Source organism: Microtus pennsylvanicus, chromosome 19 (assembly GCF_037038515.1).
Source record: "Microtus pennsylvanicus isolate mMicPen1 chromosome 19, mMicPen1.hap1, whole genome shotgun sequence".
In the NCBI taxonomy this organism is placed as follows: Eukaryota; Metazoa; Chordata; class Mammalia; order Rodentia; family Cricetidae; genus Microtus; species Microtus pennsylvanicus.
The window spans coordinates 8963625-8989405 of NC_134597.1; positions in this window are offsets into that span (position 1 = coordinate 8963625).

Below are 25781 nucleotides of genomic sequence, written 5' to 3' on the forward strand. Positions count from 1 at the left end.
TGGGAAAAGGTGACAGATTGTGGGAGTGACCAACCAATGACTTGACCAGCCTGAGACCCATGCCACTAGAGTGAGCCCATTTCAGACATTGTCTGGAGTGCCAGGATCCAGAGGCTGAATGACCCAGAGACCTAAAAAAAAGCCAAACATGACTGGAGGAAAAAAAAAACTGCAAATGTAATTATGCCTAATAGTATTTTGTTCTAGACTGGCTCCTAGATCAGTAGTCATCACCAGCACCTGGTAGAAGCAGATGCAGAGACCCACAATCAAACAGTAGTTGGAGCTCAGGAAATCTTGCTGAAGAAAGGGAGGATTATTCTAGAAGCCAGGTGGGCCAAGGATATAATACACACACATACACACACACACACACACACAAAAACCTACACAATCAACTAGCCTGGGCTCATAGGGACTGAACCAACAAAATGGGAGCCTGCATGCAATTTGATTTAGGCCTTCTGCATACGTGTGACAATTATGTATCTTGGTCTTCTTGTGGGACTCCCAACAGTGGGATCGAGGATCTGACACTTTTCCTGGCTTTTGGAGCCCTACTCCTTCCTCATACTGGATTGTCTTTGACTAGACTAAGCTTGCAGTGGGGAAGCCTGACAGAGACAATGACTGCACCTGACATCCTGGATATACCAGAGGTTGTATCTTAAAGAAAACCGACTTTCATCTCAGAGAGCTACAGTTGTCAACAGCTCCTCAGCCAGGGGTAGAACCTCCTGCGGCTTCCTTCTCCATGTAGGAGTTTGATCTGTCTTGACATTGCACAAACTCTTGTGTGTTCTGTCACCACTGCAGGGACCTCAACTATGTGGCTGCTGTTGTGTCCAGAAGATATTGTTTTCAGATAGCCATTTTCTGTCTCTGCTTTTTCCAAACTGTCTACTTGTTCTTCTACAGTGATCTCTGAGACTTGAGAAGAAAATGTATTTATTATATCCCACTTAGGACAGAGAATTCTATAATCTCCACACCTTAATCAGGTATGGGTCTCTGTGTTAATGAGTGCCTACTGCAAATACAAGCTTCTCTATGGAGGGTTCAGAAATGATTTAATCTATGGATATGACAAGGAGTCATTAGTGGTTGTTTAATACTATTTCTATGTAGCAAAATAATTACAGTAATTTTTCCCCTACAGTCTATAACATGTTTAGCCATAAGTTCTGTGCCCCAACAATTGTGCCGGTTACAGGTTTCATCTTGTGAAGAGAGCCTTAAAACAAATCATAAAGTAGTTGGTTATTCCCACGATGTTCATGAGACTATAGCACCCAGCAGGTATGTCTAGCTGGGCCACAGTCTTCACAGTAGGGTGAGGAAGATTACTTTACTTCTCCTGTAGCATGTGTAATATCTTCTACCACTACGAAAACGAACCAGTAGGTCAGTATTATCATGATGCGTCCACGTTATATGAATTAAATATAAGAAGTCTTTATCAGTGAGGTCTTACCATCAAGTTCTGGAAGGTACTGTGAAGGCTGAAAAATCCAGGCCTATTTCCACTTTGTCTGACTGCCAGAGAGTATGGAGATTGACAAGCATAGTTGCACGTTCCAACTCAGGATGTGATTGAAATTAAGATAGCTCCATGTCATGCTGACAGGTGGTCTGGATATGCAAATGTACTTCTGCTCCTTCTTTTGTAACTATGAGGTCACCTAGGGAAGTGCATGTAGTAGGAGGCCACTTGTTTGTTCTCAGCTGCTCAGCCCCCAAATAATCACACAGAAACCATATTATTTACAATACTGTTTGGCCAATACCTTAAGCATATTTCTGGATAACATATCTTAAATTAACCTATCTCCATTAATCTGTGTATTGCTACAAGGCTGTGCCTTACCAGGTAATGTTCCAGCGTCTGTCTCTGGCAGTGCTACAGTGGCTTCTCTCTGGCTCCTTTCTCCCAGCATTCAGTTTAGTTTTCCCCAACTACCTCTGTTTTGCCCTACTATAGGCTCAAGCCAACTTTCTTTATTCATTAATGGTAATTACAGCATACAGAGGGGGAATTCCACATCAAGTGCAGGCTTCAGAATACATGATCTAGAGCAGCTTTGCTACCTAGACTACAGAATGCTAATGATTTGGTATCTCAGAATTATAAAGCAATTGACTATGTGAGTTATTCTTTTTAGCATGTTAATAAAGTCTTTTGTCATCCCCCTCCATTTATGTTGGATATAAAAGCTGTGGAAAAATAAATGCAATTTTAGGATTTCAGTACTCACTGGAATACCTTCCCAGTATTATTCTATGTTTTCTGTCTTATTATTTTTTTATGTGTCTTCATATTCCTTACTTATATTTCTTCAATTACTATGCCCTTACCCTGATAAGAGGTGATTTTGCTGAGGCTAGTTCTTGACAGGTAACCAATATTATGAGAAAGAGCCTGTAATATTTGGAACTCTATGGGACCCCACTTGTTGGGATCACAGAGGTCCTTGCCCTTGTAGGTAGAACTATGGAAACCAGGAATGTTAGACACACAGTGCTGCCTTTACAAATAAAAGCATGAGACATTTGTGTTTCTAGGTCTGAATTTCCTCACTCAGAATAAAAGTTCTATCTCTATACATTTACCTATAAATTTCATCATTTTATTTTTCTTAATAGATGAATAATATTCCATTGTCTAAATATACTAATTTTACATAATCCGCTTGTCAAGTGATAGACATCCAGACTATTTCTGTCTTCTGGATATTGAGAAAGGAGCACAATGAACATGGGGAGTAGGTATCTCTGTAGTAGGATACAGAGGACTTTGGGTATATTCCAAAGAGTGATCTAACTCGATCATGGGATTGATTTATTTCTATCTCTTTGAAGATCTTTTACCCTGATTTCCACAGTGACTTTTCGAATTTGTATTCCCATCAGCAGTGAATAAATGTTTCCTTTTCCCTACATACAGGAATTAGCTTTGTCATTTTGACTGAAATATGATAATGCCTCAAAGAAGTTTTAATTTGCATTTAATTTGCATTGATAATTAAGAATGTTAAACATCAAATATAACACATTGTAAGCACTTTCAATTTTATAATTTTATGCAGTGAAACTGCATAAAATAATACAATGTATAGATTTGTTATGTATACACAGTGTAACAACTACTGTAATTTATTTAATTAGTACATCTCCCACCTCCGAGTCAGCCATTTATTTTGGTGGGGATAAGTAAAATAGAGTACGACAGTAGCCATTGTGCTGCGCATCTACTCTCCAGAGCGCTCTCTTCTTACAACTGAAAGTTCATGCTCTTCAATTCCCCTGTCTGCCAACCTCTGGGAACCGACTTCGTACCTCTGCTAGGAGCTCTGAGTAAAAAATAACACCAATAAGAGTGTTCAATTGGAGCTTACATTGCATAGAAGGTGAACCAATGGACAATTCAACTTTCTCCCACTTTATTTCTTTCTGTAAAATACGTAGTACATAAATAAATTACAATGTATAAATGAACTTTTATACAAAACATATTTTTGTGCAATAAAAATTCCTAGCAAGCTGGTGATGTGACCTGAAGCTAATAATTCAATGAAGTCTAAAAAATATGTCTTTAAAGTATGCATTTATATGTCTCCACAAGTGCATCTATTCATAAAACACAATTTCCTAACAGCTGCATGCATGTCCTATCCCCTTTCAGTTCTTTCTTCCAGAAAACTAAGTGGCCATAGCTTTCTAGACTCCTGTCAGTGCCCCTGCACACTGTGTGGGGGTTATAACGGAACTAAGGATGCCTTATCTGGGCAAATTATTAATAATTTTTAATAAAAAAAATGATTCCTATTCACCAGAAAGAGCTGTCTCTGTCAGAGATTTCTGCCAAAGTCCTTACTAAAGAATCCACAATGGTTCTTCACTTTCCCTCTCTCCAACATGTACACTCTGTTTTTAAAATCATTTTTGTTAAAGAGTAACTTTGAAGTTCATCCAGAATCACTCAGCTGCATCTAACTACACCTCTAGGATCATTCAGCTTCCAGCTCTCCTAACTGCTGCTCTTTCCTTCCTGTGACTGCCCCAGAACAGACACATAAGCTCAGGATCATAGTACACCAGGTATCTCTTGTAATACACCCCTCATTTTCTATGCTTAGAAACATATATGTTGCTAAATATATTTGTTGCTATGGTTTTTTGTCTGCTTTTACATTATCCTACTAACCCTTAGGTTGCATAGTATAGCATAAAAATTCAAGTTCATAAAGGTTTGCATAAATACAGTGCTTGTCCATTCTGGGATAAAAGATAGCTCCTTCCCCAAAACAATGATAGAATAGGGGCCTGAATCCCTTAATTGACAGAATGGCACAGCAAATGAAAGGACTGCCAAAAATAGTTCAAGCCAGAGCATCAGGAAACTGGAGAAAGGATGCCCCCAGCTGTACATCCTTGACATTACTGATAGAATATTGATTCACTGAGTATTTAGATTTGAAGAATAAATTTAAAAACATGTTAAAAAAGAAAAAAGAAGGAAAAGGTAAGTACTCTGGCAACCACATTTCCAAACCTTGTTTGGCAGAAAGTCTAAGACTAGAAAAGGAAGACTGGGTGAAGAGGAAGATGAAGCACTAATGGGCCATTTCAAAGAAATAGAAGCAGTGAAGAGAAAAGGAATTCAGTTCCACAAACAACCTAGCTGTAACATATTTATATAGAACATAGCATCGTCCTTAAAAGAATATACTAGAGTAGTGTAACACAAACTAAACCATCAGAATTGTTAATACAAAGGAAATAATGAGATATCAGGAAAGACAAATGGTATTTAGCAAGACAGAAGATTCAATGACACACACACACACACACACACACACACACACACACATATATATATATAGTATATTATGTATGTATATATCAGCAATCCCAAACTAACAAAATCACAGCAACTCTGTAAGTAAATAATTTAGCAAAATATGTGAAGAATCACATTATGCTGAATTAAAAAATTTTAAATATATAGAAATATGCTCAACTTCACTTATATCAAGAGAACATGATTTAACTGTAACAAAATACTATTCACTCATTTCAGTAGCAAATATGTGTGTGTGTGTACATATATAAAATTTTCAAATATTTATTACATATTTTCTCACAATTTGGAGAAAGATAGTTCAACCATGGCTCTCTACACACAGGTGAATCAAAGAAACTAGTATTTGCTCCATCTAAGAAACTGTAAGCCTAAATACAGAAGGACCCAACATTATAGGCTCAGACTGGAATCAAAGGATAGGGGCTCTCTGAAGTGTCGCTCGTTGGGTCTGCATTGAAAGATGACTGGAGGAATGAGTCCGATGTTCACAGGGGAGAGTATCACCACAAATGCCTCATTAGTTAAGTAAGAATGGGGCGTGTTATGTGCTGCTTGCTGCCTCTATGTTTCACTTTTATTCCATACGGGGCCTCAGGCCATCCTGGGACTTCTTCATTCTCAACTGCTATATTAAATGCAAAATCCTCTGTGGAAGACCATCACAGACCCAAGATTACAATTTTCTACGTTCCTAGGCATGATTCCATGTATCTAAGTTGACAAAACTCCATCCCAAAGTTGAACATGCTCAAGGAGTCCTTCAATTGCAGTCATTGGCAGACTGAGTAAGATAGGAGAATCTTGAGTTTCAGGTCAGCCTGGACTCCACATGAAAACCATGTCTCAAAAATAGTTTAATCATTACAAACTTGTAAAAAAATACGGAGGCTCTCACATACATGTTTTCTAGAAGCATGAATTGTTTATAATCTACCACATATAAAAATTACCCTCAAATATCAAAATTTCCAACACAAGTTCCACTTGTTTTAGAAATTTGAGAAATAGATAGGGTATGACTGTTTAGAACCCAAGGTGCATATTAGGATCCAAAGATACTAATTATAAATACAGCCCCATGAAGGCTTTAATATGGCTAAGTAATTCCTTTTGAAAATAGTTCATGGGTTAGGGCTGTAGAATTCATGTTTGCCATGTATAAGATCCTGGGTTCAATCACAATAGCTAGATACATAGGTAGCTAGGTATATACAGGGGCAAACAGACAGATAACAGACAACAGATTGACTATACAGGTGCATATATAAATAAATGTACCGAGTACGTGGCTTACTGGTGCCACAAATATTCAAAGGCCTAACATTAAGCATAGGAAGTGCCAATATTTTTTTTGTTTGCTTTACAGCAAAAGTTCTCGCTCAGAACACTACTAACATTATGGCCAAAATACTTTGTCAGAGGTGACTGTGCTGCCCCATGTATGGCTTTCTTCAGCATCAGTCCTAACCTTTGCCCACAAGGTGCCAGCCGCACATGCTAAAGTCACAGGAGTGTGTGTGTGTGTGTGTGTGTGTGTGTGTGTGTGTGTGTGTGTTGCCAAATGTCCCCAAGTGGGAGGCTCTGCTCCAAGATGGGAATCATCAGTTAAAAGTCAATACATAGAGAAGTATAAATTTTGTTTTTCAAAGTGGTCTGTACATAAATAAAAGCATTCATTAGGAAATCTTATCAGCAAAGCTAAAGATAAGTACAAACTCGTTATATATTCCCTTTACCTCTGTAGCTATACAGTTAGGAAATGGAAAATGTGATTACATAATCCTAATGAAGAAACATTTTTTTTTATGCCAGATCCATTCTGTTTTTATTACTGTGGCTCTGTAGCATAATTTGAATCATTTTTACTTCAATATAAATTTTAGAAGTTTTCAGCACATTTTTATTCAGTTTCTTGGAATTTTGCATCATACACACCAATCATACTCACTTCCAAGTCCTTCCACGTCTGCCCCTTGTAATTTCTGGACACAACACTTTGGAAAACAGTGGTTTTACTTTTTTATTTATCTATCATTATGTTCTGTTTGCTTGTTTGTTTTAGACAGGGCTTCATTATGCAGCCCAGAGAGGTTACAAATTCACTCGGTAGGGCAAGATGGCCTTGAACTCCTCCTATATTTGTATTCCACGTGCTGGAGTTTTAGGTGTGTGCGATTACCCTCTGAACTGTCATTACACTTTAAAATCCAAGTTAACTATTGCTTTTCTTGAAAACCAGGGTATCTCCAGGTGTGTTAACACATCCCTTTAATGCCAGCACTTGGGGGGCAGAGTCAGAAGAATCTCTGAATTCAAAGCCAGCCTGGTCTACATAGCAATTTCCTGGCCCCAGGACAGCCAGGACTACATAGATACCATCTCAAAAGAAAACAAATAAACAAAAGGCATCAAGTAGAAATAATAATAAGGAGTTATACTTGTATTGGACCTATGTAGATCTTACTAAAAATATTACTGGTTCTTATACTCTTTGTATATGAGCAAAACTTTTACTAAAAAAGGCAATGACATGTCCTTTGCTAAGGAGCAACTACATAATTTTAACATAAGGTCTTATATGTAATCAATATTAACTTATTTATCATAATAAATTGTTATCAACTATTAGTAAAAACTAATAAAATTGCAACAAACGCTTATGATATAAACCAAACAATAATAATATTTTCCAGCTCCGTTAATAATTTTTTATTGTCCCATGTATTCCTGTTATTTTTCACTGAGTTGACCTTGCTTACATAGGAAGGTGAAAATGAGTTTAGTAAAGCTGTTTGATTTGCAATAAAGCTGAGTGATTGTCAATGTATAAGATACATGATTTCCTTTACCTTTATTTTTACATGTCTGTAATGATAGTAAAACTGATTGTCAGAACACCACAGATGATATCTGAAGCCTGTACTCCATCTTTTGATGTAGACAAGTTCATCAAATAGGGATTAGACTACACAAAGATTAATTACACTAGCCCAAGAGTTAGTTCTAGATGATTTGCTGTAATTGATAACCAATGGTAGAAGTTATCATCTGTGAAATTGGATAAAGAGTCTTACAATGAGAGAAACATCAAAGAGAGAGATCTTTGTCATCTCACAAACAGAATTACTGTGAAGGGGGACATCCATAGCACACAGAAAAAGAATGAACAAACTTTTCCTACCTTAAGATTGTTGTCTTTGTCATTGGAACTCTACAATATTAAAAATATTGCTCATCTCTCTTTCACAACCCATTTTCTCTGTTGTGATAATTATAGTTCCAAAGAAAGGAAATGAAGATAGACAGACAGAGAGAAATATTGAAAAAAGCACAAAATCAAAGGAAGAGGGGGGGCATTTTTCTGTAATAAAAGAAAATAAAACTATCCTATAAGACTAAGGCAGTGGGTTGGCTTCCTTTTGCATTGCTTTTTAATTTTAAACCCCACCAAAATTTAACTTAGCAAGCAAATATGCTGATGCTTTGAAAAGAATGAGGACATTTAATTAGTAAAATGTCAGTATTAATTCCATCTTGATTCTGAAATTTAAGTATATGTTATAAAGAACCACTATACGCAGTTTTTCTCACGTTATTCAGTCTGATTCAAAACAAAAACCCACAGTGTTTAGAAATTCTTGTTTCTTTGGACATTTAAATATTTTTGCATTGTTTACTCCTATCTTTCTTGTTATATGGAAATCTGTCATAAAATCACAAGTGGGTCTTATGCTTGCCAGTAGTTCTAATTTTTTTTAAAAAAACGCTAAAAGTACTTTTTAATTTTTGAGATAGTTTCTCCAGAAATTTAATGAAAACGATAACATTCACAACAGTATCAAAGATTATAAATCCAGGTTCCCAAGCACCTTTGTTAAAGTTATCTTTTTTTCCAACAAATGCTTTTATCCCATGTATTAGTCAGGTTTCCCTAGAATCACAGAACTTACTGAATGAATCTCTCTGTATATAGAATTTATTGAAATGATTAGCAGGCTGTAGTACAAATAATCCAACAATGGCTAGCTATGAATGAAAAATTCAGAAATCTAGTAATTGCTCAGTCCCATGAAGGTTGGGTATCTCTACTGGTCTTCTGTATTTGCTGCAATCCCAAAGCCAGTGAAGGAAAGGATGTGCTAGCAAGACAAGGGCAGGCAGGCAAAGATCAAAACCTTTCTTCCCTGTCCTTATAAAGGTTTCCAACAAAAGGTGTGACCCAGATTAACAGTGTGTCTTACACCTCAAGATCCTGATCAAAAGCCTGTGTCTTCCTACCTCAAAGGTCTGGACAAGAAATGGATTCACCTACTTCGCACCAATCAGAGCATCTATCACCGGTGTGCCTACCAATTCATCCCAGATATAGTCAAGTTGACAACCTAAAATAGACATCACCTCCCCTTAATCACAAATTATATATCCGTAGTTACATGGGCTTGTTTCTGCATCTTCTATTCCTTTAGTATATGTGTTTGTATTGGAGGAGTACCGTGATATTTTTGTTATTATAACTTTGTAGTATATTTTGGAGTCACTTAATGTGATTACTCTAGCATTGGTTGCCTCCAGTAAGGATTGCTCAATTTTGGTGATATGGCCTTCTTTGAAATATTATGAAGTAAATCCATGAATTGAGAAAACATTCCATCTTCTATTCTTTAATTTCCTATGTATTTTATAGCATATATATATAATGTCCATTTCATTTTTTTAAAGATTATTATGAAAAATATTTTTCCTGATTTCTTTCTCAGAATGCTTATTACTGCTGTATAGAAAAACTACTGATGGCTCTATGAGTATTTTGCATTCTTCCCTTTTGCTGGAAGTGCTTATTGGACATAAGAGTTTTCTGGTTTAGTCTTCCAGATCTCATAAGTTAGTAGATCTAAAATTAGAAGATTAAACATGATCTCCACCTGTCCCCGTCAGAAAAGTTCAAATCAAGATGGGTCAAAGACTTCAAAATGACTAAAAACTTTAAAACTAGTACAAAAAAATTAAGAAAAATGTGTCATTATTTAAGAATAACAACTCACATTCCGAATAAGATTCCAATCCCCTTGGAGATGACAATAAAAACTGATGAATAAGATTGTGTGAAATCAAAAGCTTCTGTCTAGCAAAGGAAACAACATCCAGGGTAAATAGAGAGTACAGGACAGATGAAAATCATTGCCAGATTCTTTTCCAAAACAGAAAAAGTGTGCAAACCATGGTAAAGAACTGAAAAAAAAAAACCCAAACATTTAAAAAGACGGCAAGCACCAACAGATGAAGACGATACCTACACAGTTCATTGAACATAGAGAGTCAGGCTTATGCCCATAGAGCCTTCAACCCTATGTTCTAGCATCTTAGGAATGTACTCTTCATTTACCAAAAGAGAAACATCGACACCAACCCAGCCACAAATGCTCTGATCTACAGTGATGTCCTGCCTGCAAGCTATACTAGTGCAGTGGTGGCCCAAAGATTACAGAAGTGACCGATCAGTAGCTGATTTGACTGAAGACTCACCTCACAACATAAAACCCATACTTGACAGTGCTTTGGTGACCAAGAACCAGAGACTAGATAGTCCAGGGACCTATGATAAAACCAAATAGTTTTAAAAGATTTGCAATAAAATGATTGCCCCTAATAACATTCTGCTATATCAGTGCCTTGCTCAACCATCATCAAAAAAGCTTCCTTCGCAGTGGATGGGAAAATATACAGAGACCCACAACCAGATATTGTACAGAGAATGGAGATCTTGGAACACCCAGTCCTAAATGGGATGTTTATATCAAATCCCTCCTCTCAGGGTTCAGGGAATCCATGGAAGTAGAGGCAAAAAGAGTGTGGCAGTCAAAAGGGAAGGAGGACACCAAAGTAACAAAGCCCTCTAAGTCTGCATGATGAAAGCTCACACGAACTCACAGAGACTGAGACAACATGCACAGGGCCTTCAGGAGTCTGCATAATGCCCTCCGCATAGATATTATGATTTCCAGGTTAGTGCGTTTATGGGAGCCTTGTATGTGTTAACAAGAGGCTCTCTGATTCTGCTGCTTTCTATTGGGCTCTTTTCCTTGTTGGTGTGTGCCTTGTCAAGCTCCAAGGTGTTTGTTTTTGTTTTGTCTTATATTATTTTATAAAACAGCAAGTAATCAAATCAATAAAAGGGGAAAAGAAATGAATACACAGTTTTCAAAAGAAGTGCAAAGGACTGATAAATTTATGGGAATCAATGTTATTAGCCATCAAAGAAATGTCATAAAAACTATACTGGGCTTCCAACTCACCCCAGTTAGAATAGTTATCATCAAGAAAACAGAAAACAGATGTTAGTGAAGATATGAAAAGAAAGGAACCTTTGTATACATACTACTAGGGGAATATAAATGATATAGTCACTATCAAAATCTGTATGAGGCTCCTCAAAAAAAGTTAAAAATATATCTTTTATATAATCCAACTACATCATTCCTGAGTGTGTCTATCTGAAAGAATAAAATTCAGCTTATAATTGATGTGGGAGTGTCATATATCAATCTGTTGCTCTCATTGGTTAATTAATAAAGAAACTGCTTGGCCTGATAGGTTAGAACATAAGTGGGTGGAGTAAACAGAACAGAATGCTGGAAGGAAGAGGAAGTGAGGCAGATGCCATGCCTCTTCTCTCCAGGGCAGATGCGATGAAACAAGCTGCCAGGTCAGACATGCTGAATCGTTCCCAGTAAGACTGGTGCTACACAGATTACTAAATAAGGGTTAGGCAAGATGTGAGAATTAGCCATTAAAAGGCTAGAAATAATGGGCCAAGCAGTGTTTATATGAATACAGTTTGTGTGTTGTTATTTTGGGGCATAAGCTAGCCAGGCAGCCGGGAGCTGTGTGGCAGGAATGCAGCCCGCAGCTCCTTCTACATATAATAGTTTCCTTCATACCCATGTTTACTTTGACAATATTCATACTAGACAACCTAATATCAGCCTGCATGTCCATTAATGGCTGAAAAAACAAAAGGTAATAAAAATATAGAGTATAATTCATCTCTAAGAAATAAAACCATGCTATTTTCAGGAAAATGTAGAGTATTGATGATGAAACTTTTTGTAAGGGAAATAAGATAGATTTAAAGAGACAAATAATTTCATATTTGCCAGCAAATGCAGAATTCAGAAATAAAATAGTTGCAAGTAAAATCAAGCTATTTGGGGAAAAAATAACTTCAGAGGGTGATAAGAGAGAATAATGGGTGGCTCAGTATGACAAAGTATGTTACACACATACACGACAATGTCATAATTAATCTCATTAATATGTACAATAAACATACAATAATAAAATCTGGCAAATTTCTATCAGTTCTAATCTGACTAGAAAATAGAATATTAAGTACAATTTTTGATTCCCATTTATTTTGCCCATTTTTAGTTAGGATTTCTATTGCCATGAAGAGACACCAAAGCCACAGCAACTTTTATAAGAGAAATCATTTAATTGGGGTGACTCATTTACAGTTTCAGAGACTTAGTCCATTATCACCATGGTAGAACCTGGCTACATGCCCACAGAGATAGTGCTGGAAAAGCAGATGAGACACGTGCACCTTGCAGGTAACAGGAAGTGGCCTATCTCACTGGGTGTGGCTTGAGCATGAGATCTCAAAGCCTACCTAACCAGTGACATACTTCCTTCAAGACCACACCTACTCCTACAAGGGACCATCTCCCGTTAGTGCCACTCCCTTTGGGATTCTTTTTCTTTCAAACCACTACAGCCCATCAATGTAAAAGAAGTCTTTTAGTTAAAGACCAAGCATAAGCAAAGAATGAATAGGTGAGTATTCAGTTAATAACCCTTTATATTAACATAGAACACAATTACAGTTTTATTGTATATTTGTGTGTTACAGTTTATTTAAAAACTATACATTTTAAAACAGGTAGTTTCTAAAGCAGAATGAAGATATTGTATGACCATCTGATCAAGATAAATTACTCACATGTAACTGTGAATTTGCATCAAAACCATAAATCAGAAGTTTGGGTGATGGGTCATTCATCAATCTTTAAAGACAAAATGACTAGTCAAAATCAGTGTGTCCTATGCACTTTCATGTAGAAATGTTACATCTTCTTTGTAAGATAAATGCTACTTCATAGAAAATAATAATGTCGATAACATGATTAACCCTTAGAATCTTGATTGAGCTAAGCATAATGTTTATGCTGATGGAGATAAATCAAAGGTCTCCCTGGAAATTCCAATTTATATTTCTACCCAACATAAAAAATATGAAATGTAGTATTATTCACTGAATCTTTAAAACATATACTCTCAGCATCATAATCATTTACCCATTCCCATTGTAATTTCTCTTATATTAATTTGTACTGAGTGAAAAAGAAAACACAGAAAATTGGTTCAACATAATTTTAGTCAAGAAAACTGAGCTGAAATAATAAGAAAAGAGAGAAAAGGGACGGGAGAATGTTGACACAACAACTTTGGATTCAACAAGAGACTCTGGCTATATAAATAAAGGTGGAAAAGTAAATGAAGACACTTGAGGCCCACTTCTAACCTTCTCATTAACACAACCTCATGGGCACACATGCGCCCCCCCTCCCCCACACACCTTTGCACACTCTTACTAACAAGTACACATTACATGTAAACAAGGAAAGAGAATATTAGAAAGAAACAAGCAAAGAAAAAAACAAAAAAAGATGTGAAAGAAGGGAGGAACAAGAAGACAAGGAAATAAGGCTTCAAAGTTAATGTAACTGAAGCTGTCACCTAAAGTACAATTCTATAATCCTAGAGTCTGTACTTAAAAAATCCCTAAGTGCTCTAATTGTGAAATTACACTCCTAGTATTTTTATATTACTGTAGTTTTAAATTTTTGACTTTTACAATCTTGGCATGATTGTCATATTGAATTTGTTTTAAGGCATGTTAGAATTGCTTTAAAAGTATGAAAGTACAGAAAACAATCAGCATGCCACCTCGTATTTTGGAAAATACCCTAGCAGTCTTGAGCTGTATGACATGCTTGCAATTCTGCATCTGATTTTTTTTTCTATTTTTGTGTGATTGTTCACCATATTACTGCAGAGTCCTTTAAGTATGGTTTCAATAAGTTGATTTATTTGTAATATTAGATAAAGCCCCATTTTTTTGAAATTTAAGTTTCGTATTGCTTTATATTTAAAAACAATGAGAAAAGTACTTATCAAAGTAGTTTAAAATAAAGCTTATTTTGTATTTCCGATTATAAGACATTTTCATTTCAAATGTTTCATGACATAAGGCAAAAAGAAATGTAGAATTTTAAAGGCACATGTTAACTCATCACCTAAAAACAAAATTGAAACTATTCTCTAGAAGATTGGACATTGAACCTTCAATATGCTAAAAAATAGTTACCACTGAGATAGATCTCTTGTCCTTGGCTTTTGAGACAGGGTCAGGAAAGCCTGGAGATCCTCCTACCTTCACCGTAGGACTTGCTGCAACTATGGGCACACACCATCACATCCCACCCAAAACACAAAACATTTATCTTTATAGTTAATTGACAAATAATACCTTTATGGTAAAAAGTTTCCAGGGTGTGGGGGAGAAGAACAGTGGTTTGATCATCTAGTCAAGGTCCATGTTCCCAAGGTTCTCAAGCAACCCCCTCTTCACATTCTAGCCACTGTTTTGTGTATCACAATCTTGTAGCGTTAGGACACCAAGTCAAAATGGATGTTATCAAATATAGCAAACAAGGGTGCTAAGATAATATAAAAGACAGACTGACTACACATATGAGTCATCCTCTGTAAACTAATTGGCTGAGACTGTGCAGGCACTGCCTGCTTCCTGGAATAATGCACCTTCATGTCCTGTTTCTGTTAGACAATCACATAAAAATGGCTTTTAAATTAATTGATTACAATTTCATTAAAATTTCACTATTCATGAAAATGAATATACTATTCTATTTTGAACAATTTCAGATATATAAATCTTTCTAATCCATTACATACTGTATTTAGTACAGGGGAACCAAGCATTTTCTTGATTGATGAAGCACACTTATTCCATAGAAACAAGCAGTGTATCTCTATCTGTACACTTTCAACATGCCCCTACTTGGTCTGTAGCTCTTTCTTTTCTTGGAGCAACTATATATAGCATCCAGAAAAAAAAAATAACTGCAGCCCCAACTCCTCAGCCTCCCACATTACACCTGCAGCTAACAGAGGAGAGAACTGAGAAGGTCAATTGCTGCTGCTTCGTCCCAACTTGCAGACACTGGCTAGCGCATGATAAAGCCGGATTAGCTTAACTTTATTCACAAGCATACTACGTTATAGCAACTGTGACTGCACAGCATACAGTACATGGTATTTCCTGGACTAGGGTAGACTGTTGCCTGACCCTTACTGTACTGTGAATAAAGCAAAACGATTCATAGATGGAAATTCGGCAGAATAATAGTGATGTTCTATTACAAAGTTAAATGGAGTGCTCCACTCCTCACAGAGATAGGACCATGAAGTCTGTCAGCTCTCCTGATAAATGAAACATCCCTGCTTTGACTCCCTTGGGGATTCAGAGTGTTACTCTGTATATTAACATTTATCACTTTGTGAGGTCATGCATATTATATTAGTGAGGCTAGAGTGCATTCTTTACAGGTCAAGGGTAAAGAAAACTGTCATTTTCCCATCAGTCTTGTATTATGATCAATATGATTGGGACAAACCAAGAACAAGGCCTGGCTCTTCCCTGATTAATGTACACTCCCTCTCTTGCGTCTTTCCAATATGCTTACTTTAGGTACCTTGAATTCTTTGGGCTACACTTATTTTGTTCGTAAGTAGCCATTTTATCTATTCTTGGAAAATAAGATTTTCTTTTCTAAGAAGTTGGATTTAGGCTTTAGAGACAGCAGTTAAGACCTTTTTAAAAAAATTGTAAATTAAAAGGAATCTATTCAGAGTTTTATTGACAGTTCTTCAACATTATATTCTAAATGGGTTCTTATCTAGTTCTGTGCACTAAAACTACTTATAGTTTTGATGAAAACTATATCACCTGTCATCTACAATATAAAAGTATTACCACAGCTTAGTAGTTAAGCCACATTCCTGTGTCAAGAACGCAAGCATGGCTTATCTGGCTCTTTGCTTAGGGCTTTATGATGTTTCAGTGAACATGTCAGCAAGGTTATTTCAAACTGATTGTGTTCTTGAGCTGGGAAAATGTTTCTGAAAACTTAATAGTTTGTGAGCAGAATTCATTTTCTTTCATCTCTGTGACTGAGAACTCAGCTCTTTACTGGATACTGACTGTAGACTGCTCTGAGAATAGAGCAGCTCCTACTATGTCCTGACTGGAGGTTGCTCTGAGGATGGAGCAGCTCTCACTGCATGCTGGATGGAGGCTGGTCTAAGGATGGAGCAGCTCCTACAGGGTTCTGACTGGGGATTGCTCTGAGGATGAAGTAGTTACCAGCAATTATCTAACATGTAGCCCTTGTGTGCGTCTACAGCTACTTTACTCAAATGGCCTTTTAAAACTGAACATAACAACATACGTAAGAACCATCTCATTATTGTAAGTGTAGATCAGATTATAATATTCCACAGACTAAATCTTTTTTTTTTTTTTTGGTTTTTCGAGACAGGGTTTCTCTGTGGTTTTGGAGCCTGTCCTAGAACTAGCTCTGTAGATCAGGCTGGCCTCGAACTCACAGAGATCCGCCTGCCTCTGCCTCCCGAGTGCTGGGATTAAAGGCATGTGCCACCACCGCCCGGCTCCACAGACTAAATCTTCTCATGGCCTCCCGCTGTACTGCCCCAGTAGTAATACGGCCTGGTCAACTTGTAATAAGTAGTAACAAGACACCTTGGCTTCAGCTTTGATTGTTCTCCCCATCACTCACTCATCAAGCACATTAGGTTCTTCCTAAGTCCCAGGCTGAAGGATGTATTGATTCTCCACCTCGGAGGCATCACCATTCCTCTGTTTGGTGTTCTTTTCCGAAGAAGTATGTGTCAGGATCCTCCCTTTAATCAGATCCCTACTGAAGTACCAGTGTCTCTCACCAAAGTTCACATAAAATAGTAATCTATTCATAATTCTTTTTAACTTCCTGCCCTGACTTCCAGTATTCTGGAGAGCTTACCGGTGCTTGACATTTTCAGAGCAGTACTCAGTTTTGTTCTGCTTCTATCAGTTTGCCCTCGTTGCTACATGTATAAGCTCAATGGAGAGGAGGTTAACCCCTGCTTCTGCTTGCGTTCCTAGAGGCTAATGTTCTCATTCAGAAGATAACATTAGTACGTGGATGGAAACATCTTGGATTAAGCCCCACCCACTGATTAGCATGCAAGAATACAAGTTAAACACTCCTAATAGCCAATTTCATTTTAAATTATGCTTAACTACTACACCACAACATGACTTTAAATTATAATTACATATTGAACAAAATTGAACTCCCTGCCTCCTATTCTGCTTTCTCCGATAAACAAAGGTGATTAAGGGCCAGGATATTAAAAGGAGAATTGATCATTATTCTATGAAATTTAGTATGTCATTTTTTGCTAGAAATATCTTCTATTGTATATGTTTCTTGATGTTATCTATATTTGACTTGTTTTAGAATGTAAAATATCAAAATGAAAAAAAATATTTATATGTGAACAAAACCTGTTTGAAAGATTTCAGAACCTGGAAGAGAAGGAATTAAATGGTTCATATTCTATATCATAAAATATCAAATAGAAATCATTGTTAATTTTTGATTTAAATGAGTGAGGACTTGAATTATGTATGTTCACAAAAATGTATTACAGAGTCTATTTTGTGTTGGGCAAAGGGTCTGACCTGGAGTGTGGTTGATATACCTAGTCAAATTCTACTGACAAAAACCGTTTTTCCTTTCCCAGAAATAGCATCTTAATTAGGGGTGGGGTTTTGTGCCCACTTCTCTGTGGGATTTTGTCTGGTTTGAACTGTGTATGCTGTGTCATAGTCTCTGTGAGTTCATATATCAACCATATTTTATCTGAATAATGTCATTTTCCTGGAGTCACACATCACCTATGGCTCTTTGACTCTTTCTGTGATGTAGGATTTCCCTCTGTATGCTATAATTACCATTGGCTAATAACAGAACTGCTTTGGGCATATAACAGAGCTATAGGGGAACAGAGGTAGGTAGGGAAAACTAAACGGAATGCTGGGGAAAAGGAGGAAGAGTAAAGAAGATGCCATGTAGCCCTGCCAGAGACATACTCCGGACAGAACTTTACTGGGTAAACCACAGCCATGTGGAGATATACAGATTAATAGAGATGGGTTGGTTTAGGGTATGAGTTAGTCAGAAATACTCTTAAGCTTTTGACCAAACAGTATTGCATATAATATGGTTTTCGTGTGATTATTTTGGAGCTGAGTGGCCAAGAACTAACTAGCAGCCTCCTCCAGCAAATTGGCATTCTAACGTGGTTGACTAAATCCATGTAAAACCTGTGAAGTCCTGCAAAGGAACTCTAGACACTAAATAACAAAGTTTAACTGCATTTTTTTTTTCCTGAACGGGCTTTGCTTGCTGGCGGCATGCTGCAGCTGCTTTAAGAAAAGTTTTCCTGATTCAATGTTAACAGAAAAAAAAGCCTCAGTTTCAAAATGGCTGCAGCTTCCTGCTTAGCCAGCACTAACGGCTCTGGCTCTTTTGGAAGGTTCAGCTATGGAGCACTTGGGGTTTGTAGGCCCAAGTGCTTGTATGCCCACTTGGGAAAGTAGCTAAGACCATACCTGCAGCTTAGGGCCCCCCGCTTTGGCAAGTGGCAGGATCAGGACTGCCTGGAGTGCACAGGAAGGAGAGCATGCCACCATACACCGAGATATTTCCAGGCCGTGCAATGCTCTCTGCATGGCATATCTAGTTATTACTCAGATAAAAGAGGTTTATGTGCTTCATGCTCATTCTCAGAGTTAAAGTGTTGAGTGTGGTTCCTACCTGGTAGTCCCAGAGCAGGCAGTAATGGAACCTCCACCATTTTGAAACTGGAGAGAGGTGGAGCTAGCATCCAGAGCTACTGCAACCAAGTTGCTTACCATTTTAAAAAGGTCTTCAAGACACAAAAGAATTTCAGATACACAATAGGACAGATTCAGACATAAAAGAACTAACTCTAAATGAATCACAGTGTTTAAAAAATATATGTAGACTTGGGAGAGAAAAGAAAAATAGTTTAAGGAGTCATAAAAAAAGTAAATATTTTATAAAAAAATAAAACAAAACATTTAAAGAGACAGTAAAGAAAAATAAACCTTGTAAAGATGAAAATTTCACAGAGTCTGGATTGTGCATATTATTGTTTTTTCTTTGAATTTTTGCCTGTGAAGTAGCTAAGTACAGAGAGACATTTCATTAAATGGACTGGTAAGCTAAACCAGCATGTTTATGCACCAAGACCCCCTAAAGGGTTGCTGTAAATACACCCACAATAATACTTCACCCAATAAACAGCAGGAAGAAGTTTTGAGGAGAACTATGCTCATATTCCAAAATATTGTCTATAAATATTTGTTTACATATAAAGAGGAATATACTACAGAGATTTGCATTGGTATGGATCTTGGTTTATCGATACAAATTTAAGGTAAATTTTGTTATATGTATATTTCTGCTCTTGATTAAGTATGGTATTTGTGTACCTCATTTAAAATGTATGTATAATTAAGAAATAACGATTAATAGATAATTGTCTTTAATAGTCAATCTTGTAGTCATGTTTGTTAGATTTTCTAGATGTATAGAGATGTATTTCAGATAGACAGGTATTCTTCAAATCTTTCAAAATCTACAGAATATGGCATTTAAAATGTTTAAGGATTTAGGATTCTTTGTAACAATGAGACACATCTGCTCCTGGCAGCACCAATCTACTTCAAGAGGATGATGGGCATTGAAGAGGCTCCTCATAGAGTTGGTTAACCATTTGGGCAAGAAAATGCTCTTGCCTGGACTGTTTGATGAACTGAACATGCAGGACCTGCAGAGTAATGACTGTTGAACTTGCCTAAAGGCGAGACAGTCCTTCAGGGTTCCTGCTTCATGAAAGTGACTGCTAGACATTCTGCAGAACAAAGAAGAAAGTGTCTGACAAACTACTGATATAGGTGGAACTGTCTTTGAGATTTCCTGCTTCATGGAAAAGTCTCCTGGGTACTATGGGCCAGTAGGCTGAGGATGGATGTGCCAATGGTACAGAAGAACTTTGGGTGACTGTCCAGGAAGTGAGATGTCTCTGTCATTTCTGGAGTTTTGGAAGTTATTTACAATGTACTTCATGTTTACTTAGGTAATATTATACCCTTCTTGAGTCTTTGATATGGTTGAAGAACAGATATTTATAATTACAGATTCTCTTGCTTATGATAAAAGATAAAATAGATATAAATATTATAGCTGTAATTCTTGATTGATACCTGAGTTGTTCTATGCAATTTTACTATGTTAAAGTCAAAATTAAAGTTAAAACCTTTTTTTTATTTAAAGAGAAAAGGGGAGGTGATGTGGGATTTCCCTCTGTATGCTGTGATTACCATTGGCTAATAAAAAAACTGCTTTGGGCATATAACAGAGCTATAGGGGAACAGAGGTAGGTGTGCGAAATTAAACTGAATGCTGGGAGAAAGGAGGCAGAGTAAAGAATAAGCCGTGTAGCCCCACCAGACACAGACGCTGGACAGAACTTTACCGGGTAAGATACAGCCATGTGGAGATACAAAGATTAATAGAGATGGGTTGGTTTACAGTATGAGTTATCTAGAAATACACTTAAGCTATTGGCCAAACAGTATTGCATATAATATGCTTTCGGTGTGACTATTTTGGGGCTGAGTGACTGGGAACTAACTAGTGGCCGCATTAGAACAAATAGAACCCTGACACTTGAGGGAAGATGCTAGATAAAACATCCCATTTAGGGCTGTGCAAAGTCTCTCACATCACATTGTCCAGCTGTGGGTCTCTGTGTTAATTATCATCTATTGTAAGAAGAAGGTTGCTAATAAAATGGAAACCTGAAACACATTGCTACACATGTTCTAATAGGCTCCTGACCAAAGAAAGAAAAGAAGAAAAAAAGAGAAAACCCTCCAAGATATAGTTATAAAAATATACTGTGAGTGGTTATTCCAGACAAATTCTAGTGACAAGAATAGAAATGAGAGAATAAGTAGAACCTCCTGACCCAATATTGTTTTTCCAAGGCTTGTTTTCTGCCTGAGTGCTCTAGTTATTACATACTTAAGCCTGATCCCTTGTGAAACTCTCACCTTGTCGGAATGTCAAAGTGAGAAGTGATCTCTGTAATTTTCCATTAGTCACTGGGTAGTACATTCAAACAGCAGATTACTCCTTCTGACTGACTTGCTTGGCTGGTGCCAAAGTCTGTTCAATATTCTCTATGCATTGTTTACTTTTGCATTTGCGACTCAAAGTCATTCTGCCTAGCAGTCCATGAGTTCTACAAAATATGTCACTGGAAATAGGTCTGATGACATCATAAGAGTAATTATATCAAGTAAATTGTTCAAGAAAATCTACATAAATGTGGAAAATGTACTTCCATGTAGATAATTAATTTTTACAATAATAAAATGAGGAACTGATGATCTGTTGTGTGTGTGACATTAACTAGGAGAGATGATTAATCAGTAAAAAAAAAAAAAGATGAGGGGAAGCATAGTCAGAAGATGATGAGCATATTCCAAGCAGAAAAGAGAACAGAAATAAAATTGTGCCAAGAAGAACACACAAGGAAGGTCAGAGTATTAGTACAATGCTTCTGCCCTGGAGAGGAGCAGCCTGCCATCTGAGCTCACTTCCTCTTCCTCCCAGCATTCTGTTCTGTTTACTCCACCCACCTATGTTCTAACCTATCAGGCCAAGCAGTTTCTTTATTAATTAACCAATGACCTTCCTCCATCAGTGATGTGTCTTTAAAAATATCCTCATTTTTTTATTTTTATTTATTTATTTATTTTTTTGAGGCAGGGTTTCTCTGTGTAGCTTTGGAGTCTGTCTCGGAACTTGCTCTTGTAGACCAGGCTGGCCTCGAACTCACAGAGATTCACCTGCCTCTCCTCCAGAGTGCTGGGATTAAAGGTGTGTGCGACCATCCCCCACCCCATTTTTTTTTTTTAAATCAGGCTTCTTGTTAGGAAAGTTGAGCCAATCAAACCTTTAGACTTGCTGAATCTTAGATTTGTTGATGCTTTAATTTGATTCAGTTAGCCGTATGTTCCAAAAGCTTGCCTTCTCGGAAGCGGTGCCAGCACGCTGGAGTTCTCTTTGTACCTTATGTTCTACTGCTGACACATTCTTACCGCAAACCTCAGGTTCAAACATGCCCACCGTGCATCCTCGCCTGCCTGTATTTCTGAGCTTTGCCACCCTGCCCGAGCCTTCAGACAGGAAGCATTGCTGAAGGGCTGGGACCTGCAGATGATAGATGTGCTCCGTCATCCTGCCTTAGCCCTGCCTTTGACAGAACACAGCTCATCACTTCCTTTCTGAAAGCCTCCAGGAAAGGTCTGGGAGGTGGCTGCTAGGATTGGTGCTCTGCGGACTTGCCATCCCTCATTCCAGCCCACACATAGCCAGTAAACATTCCATCAGTCTCCCTTGGCCAGTTTATGGAGCGTCCCTCTGCCTCCCACTGCTCTAAAGATTAAAGTAACTACAAATTTCTTAGCTCCCTGGAGTTCTCAATGCTTTCTGGATTTGAGTTTATTTATCTGTGTCCCCATCTCTTGGATCTGATTCTGTTTCTGAAAATCAAGTTTAAAAATCTGAGATTAAAGCAACAGTGTCTTGTTACTTAGAAAGCTGGACTTTGTGTTTTTCTTACTTTATAATAACTTCAAACCACTTTCCTCGGGATTTCTGTACCTACTGTTTCTCTTAATCCGCAGGGCTGATAATCACAGATAAAGAATGGAAATGTTTTCTTTTCTTCCCCGCCTACACTCATGCTGTCATCAGGTGATCTGCTCTTGCTGTACAAATCTACTTGACAGATTTGAGTGTCACATCTGGTAATGCGTCTTCTTCCACAAATGCTTCATTTTCAGCATTTTCTGTTTCATGAATTCTGAACTTCGCCGTACTCAAGCAATGACTCTGATCTTCCATACATCAAAATTGCAGGCTCTTGGTTAGCTACAGTTCTCGATTCTTGGGTTGGTTCTTACTCCATAACATTGCTCAAACATGTTGCCTTGATCTTAACTGTTTCTTGGATAGATCTTTGTGGAGAGCTTCTAGCTGTCTTCTAGACTGTCTCTTCCTGACATCTTCTGTTTCTTAATAGTAACAATCTTGCTTAATTCTGGAAACTGAAAGTACTTTTGCTAAACTTGGGAATTTACTGAATTACCCAGATGAACACATAAAAGCTTTCCATTATTCTCTACCTTCTCAGATGGCTCTCAGTACATTCTGAACTGTTATAGTTTGGGAGAATAAACCTTGTCAGTTCCCATTTGTTAACGGTGGTCCACCACAGATGAGCACTCAGACATAGTTTATAGTCAATTGATAGTTTTTGTTTTATCTGCTGGGAACAGACCAGGGTGTGACTCTGAGTGTCCAGAACACAGAACAGGGGTTTTTAAAGGCAGAACCACAAAACCAGTCCTGGTATATTGCTCAGCAGCTTCAGGGGGCAGGGCTTCACAGAAAGAAGGAATTGAACCGAAGCTAAGATGAGAGGATAGCTATAAGGGGTTCTATACAAACAGGCTAATATAACCTATCTAGTATATCCTTACCTTATATCCCTAGAGTAGAGTTGGTTAATTTTCCATGGGATTCTCCATCGATGAGTTCAAATTCTAGTTAAATCTGAGATGGTTAGATAGTTAAATCTAAGAATACAAGACAGAAGAACCTTTGCCCTGTCTGTACACATTCCATCAACTATTTGAATTCCGACTTGAATGCAATCAAGCTCACATTTTGGTCAACAACAAATATATGAGCCACCCCATATTACAATATAACTAGAGATTCTAATCACTTATTATTTTTACTGTGTCTCTTCTATGTTTAGATAGGGATCTATACACAAATACTCCTTATTATAGTTTGACAGCTGTCGGAATTCAGGACAGTAACATATTATACAGGACTATGGCTTAGGAGCAGTAGGAAATAGCATGTATCACAGATTGCAGCAATCTGTCTTGTAGTATTTTCTAAGTGTGTACTATCATGTTCATACAAAATCAAAGCTGCTAATGACACTTTTTCAACTGTACCCCCATCATTAAGCAAATCATTTTTACTTACTAAGTTGGCTATCTCATCTGAGATTGTTCTTATTCTCTGACCAAGCTATGGTTAAAATATAAATTATTCCTCACAAACTCATGTGCTACAGATATAGTCTGTGACTGATGGCATTATTCTGGAAGATGATAGAAACTTTAGGAAGTGGACTCTAGATGGAGGAAGTAGGTCACTAAAGGTGTGACCTTGAAGATTCCCGTGTTCTTATATCTTTCCTTTTTTATTCTCCTCCCCTGCTTCCTAGTTATCATGCATACAGCCATAATTGCTCTCCTACATCCTTTTCACCATGATGCTTTGTCTCACCTGCACAGTGAACATACCACCATGGACTGAAACATCATAAGCCAAAACAAATCTTTCTTGTTCTGTCTTCTTCAGATATTTGGCTACAGTAATAAAAGACTAGCACAATAAGGAAGATACTATAACATAATAATCAAGATGCCTACCCTGGGATGTAATTATTGTCCTAACAGAAAATCTTCAAGAAACACTTAAATTTTGAATAATTTTCAATATTTGAAACAAACAGGGTGGTTTTAGTAGTTTGAATGAGGAACATTGGGTATATGTTCATGTACTTAAATACTTGGTTTCTGGTTGGTAGTGCTGTTTTGCATGATTATGGAATCTTGAAGAGTTGGAACCTTGGTGGAAAGGGAGAGATCTGAGGACTTATAATCCGCCCTATAGCATACTTGCTTCCTCTACTTCTATGTGTAGATAAAAATGGATCAGTGAGCTTCCTGCTCTAGCTCTCTGCCACTACACCTTTCTCCTCACCCCACTGGGGACTCTCCCTATAAAAGAGTAAACCAAAATAAAGTATTTCTTCTACAGGTTTTTTTTTAGTAATTGTTGGCAGAGTTTTCTTTACAGACTGCCAGTTTCCAAATAACCAACACAGAGGCTTATATTAATTATAAACGATCAGCCAATAGCTCAGGCTTTTTACTAACTAGTTCTCACAAATTAACCTAGTTCTATTAATCTATGTGCTGTCCCAAGACTTGTGGCTTTTACCTCTATCCCATTTTATGTGTCTGACTTGTTCTGTGTCTGACTGGTGACTCTCCTCTGATTCCCATGACTCTGCCCTTTATCCGCTAAGCATTCTCTTAATCTGGTTTTCATAGTGTACAAAAAGAACATTCTACAACAGGTAATGGTATTTTTATCACAACAGAAAAGTACGCAATACAGAATTTGGTAGTAATAGTGGTGTTTTTACTGTGAAGAACCTGACCATGTTTTTTTGTTGTTGCTACTGTTGTGTTTCTAAAAGAAAATGAGTAGTGTGGGTTGTTTAGAACTTGACTAGAAAAGCAGTTTGGTACTGTATGCAGAAATTAATAGACCATTCTAAAAGGAGCCTAGAAATCAGTAAGGTTTAAAGTAATTGAACAATGGAGGTATAGTTCATAAGGTTTCACAAGAGAACAAAGACTCTTTCAGAAGCAACTGGGTAAGAAGCCTTTCATGTGATCTTTTGGCAAAGAATTTGGCTAGTTTCTGCTCAGATCTTAAAAATTTTTCCCAAGGTT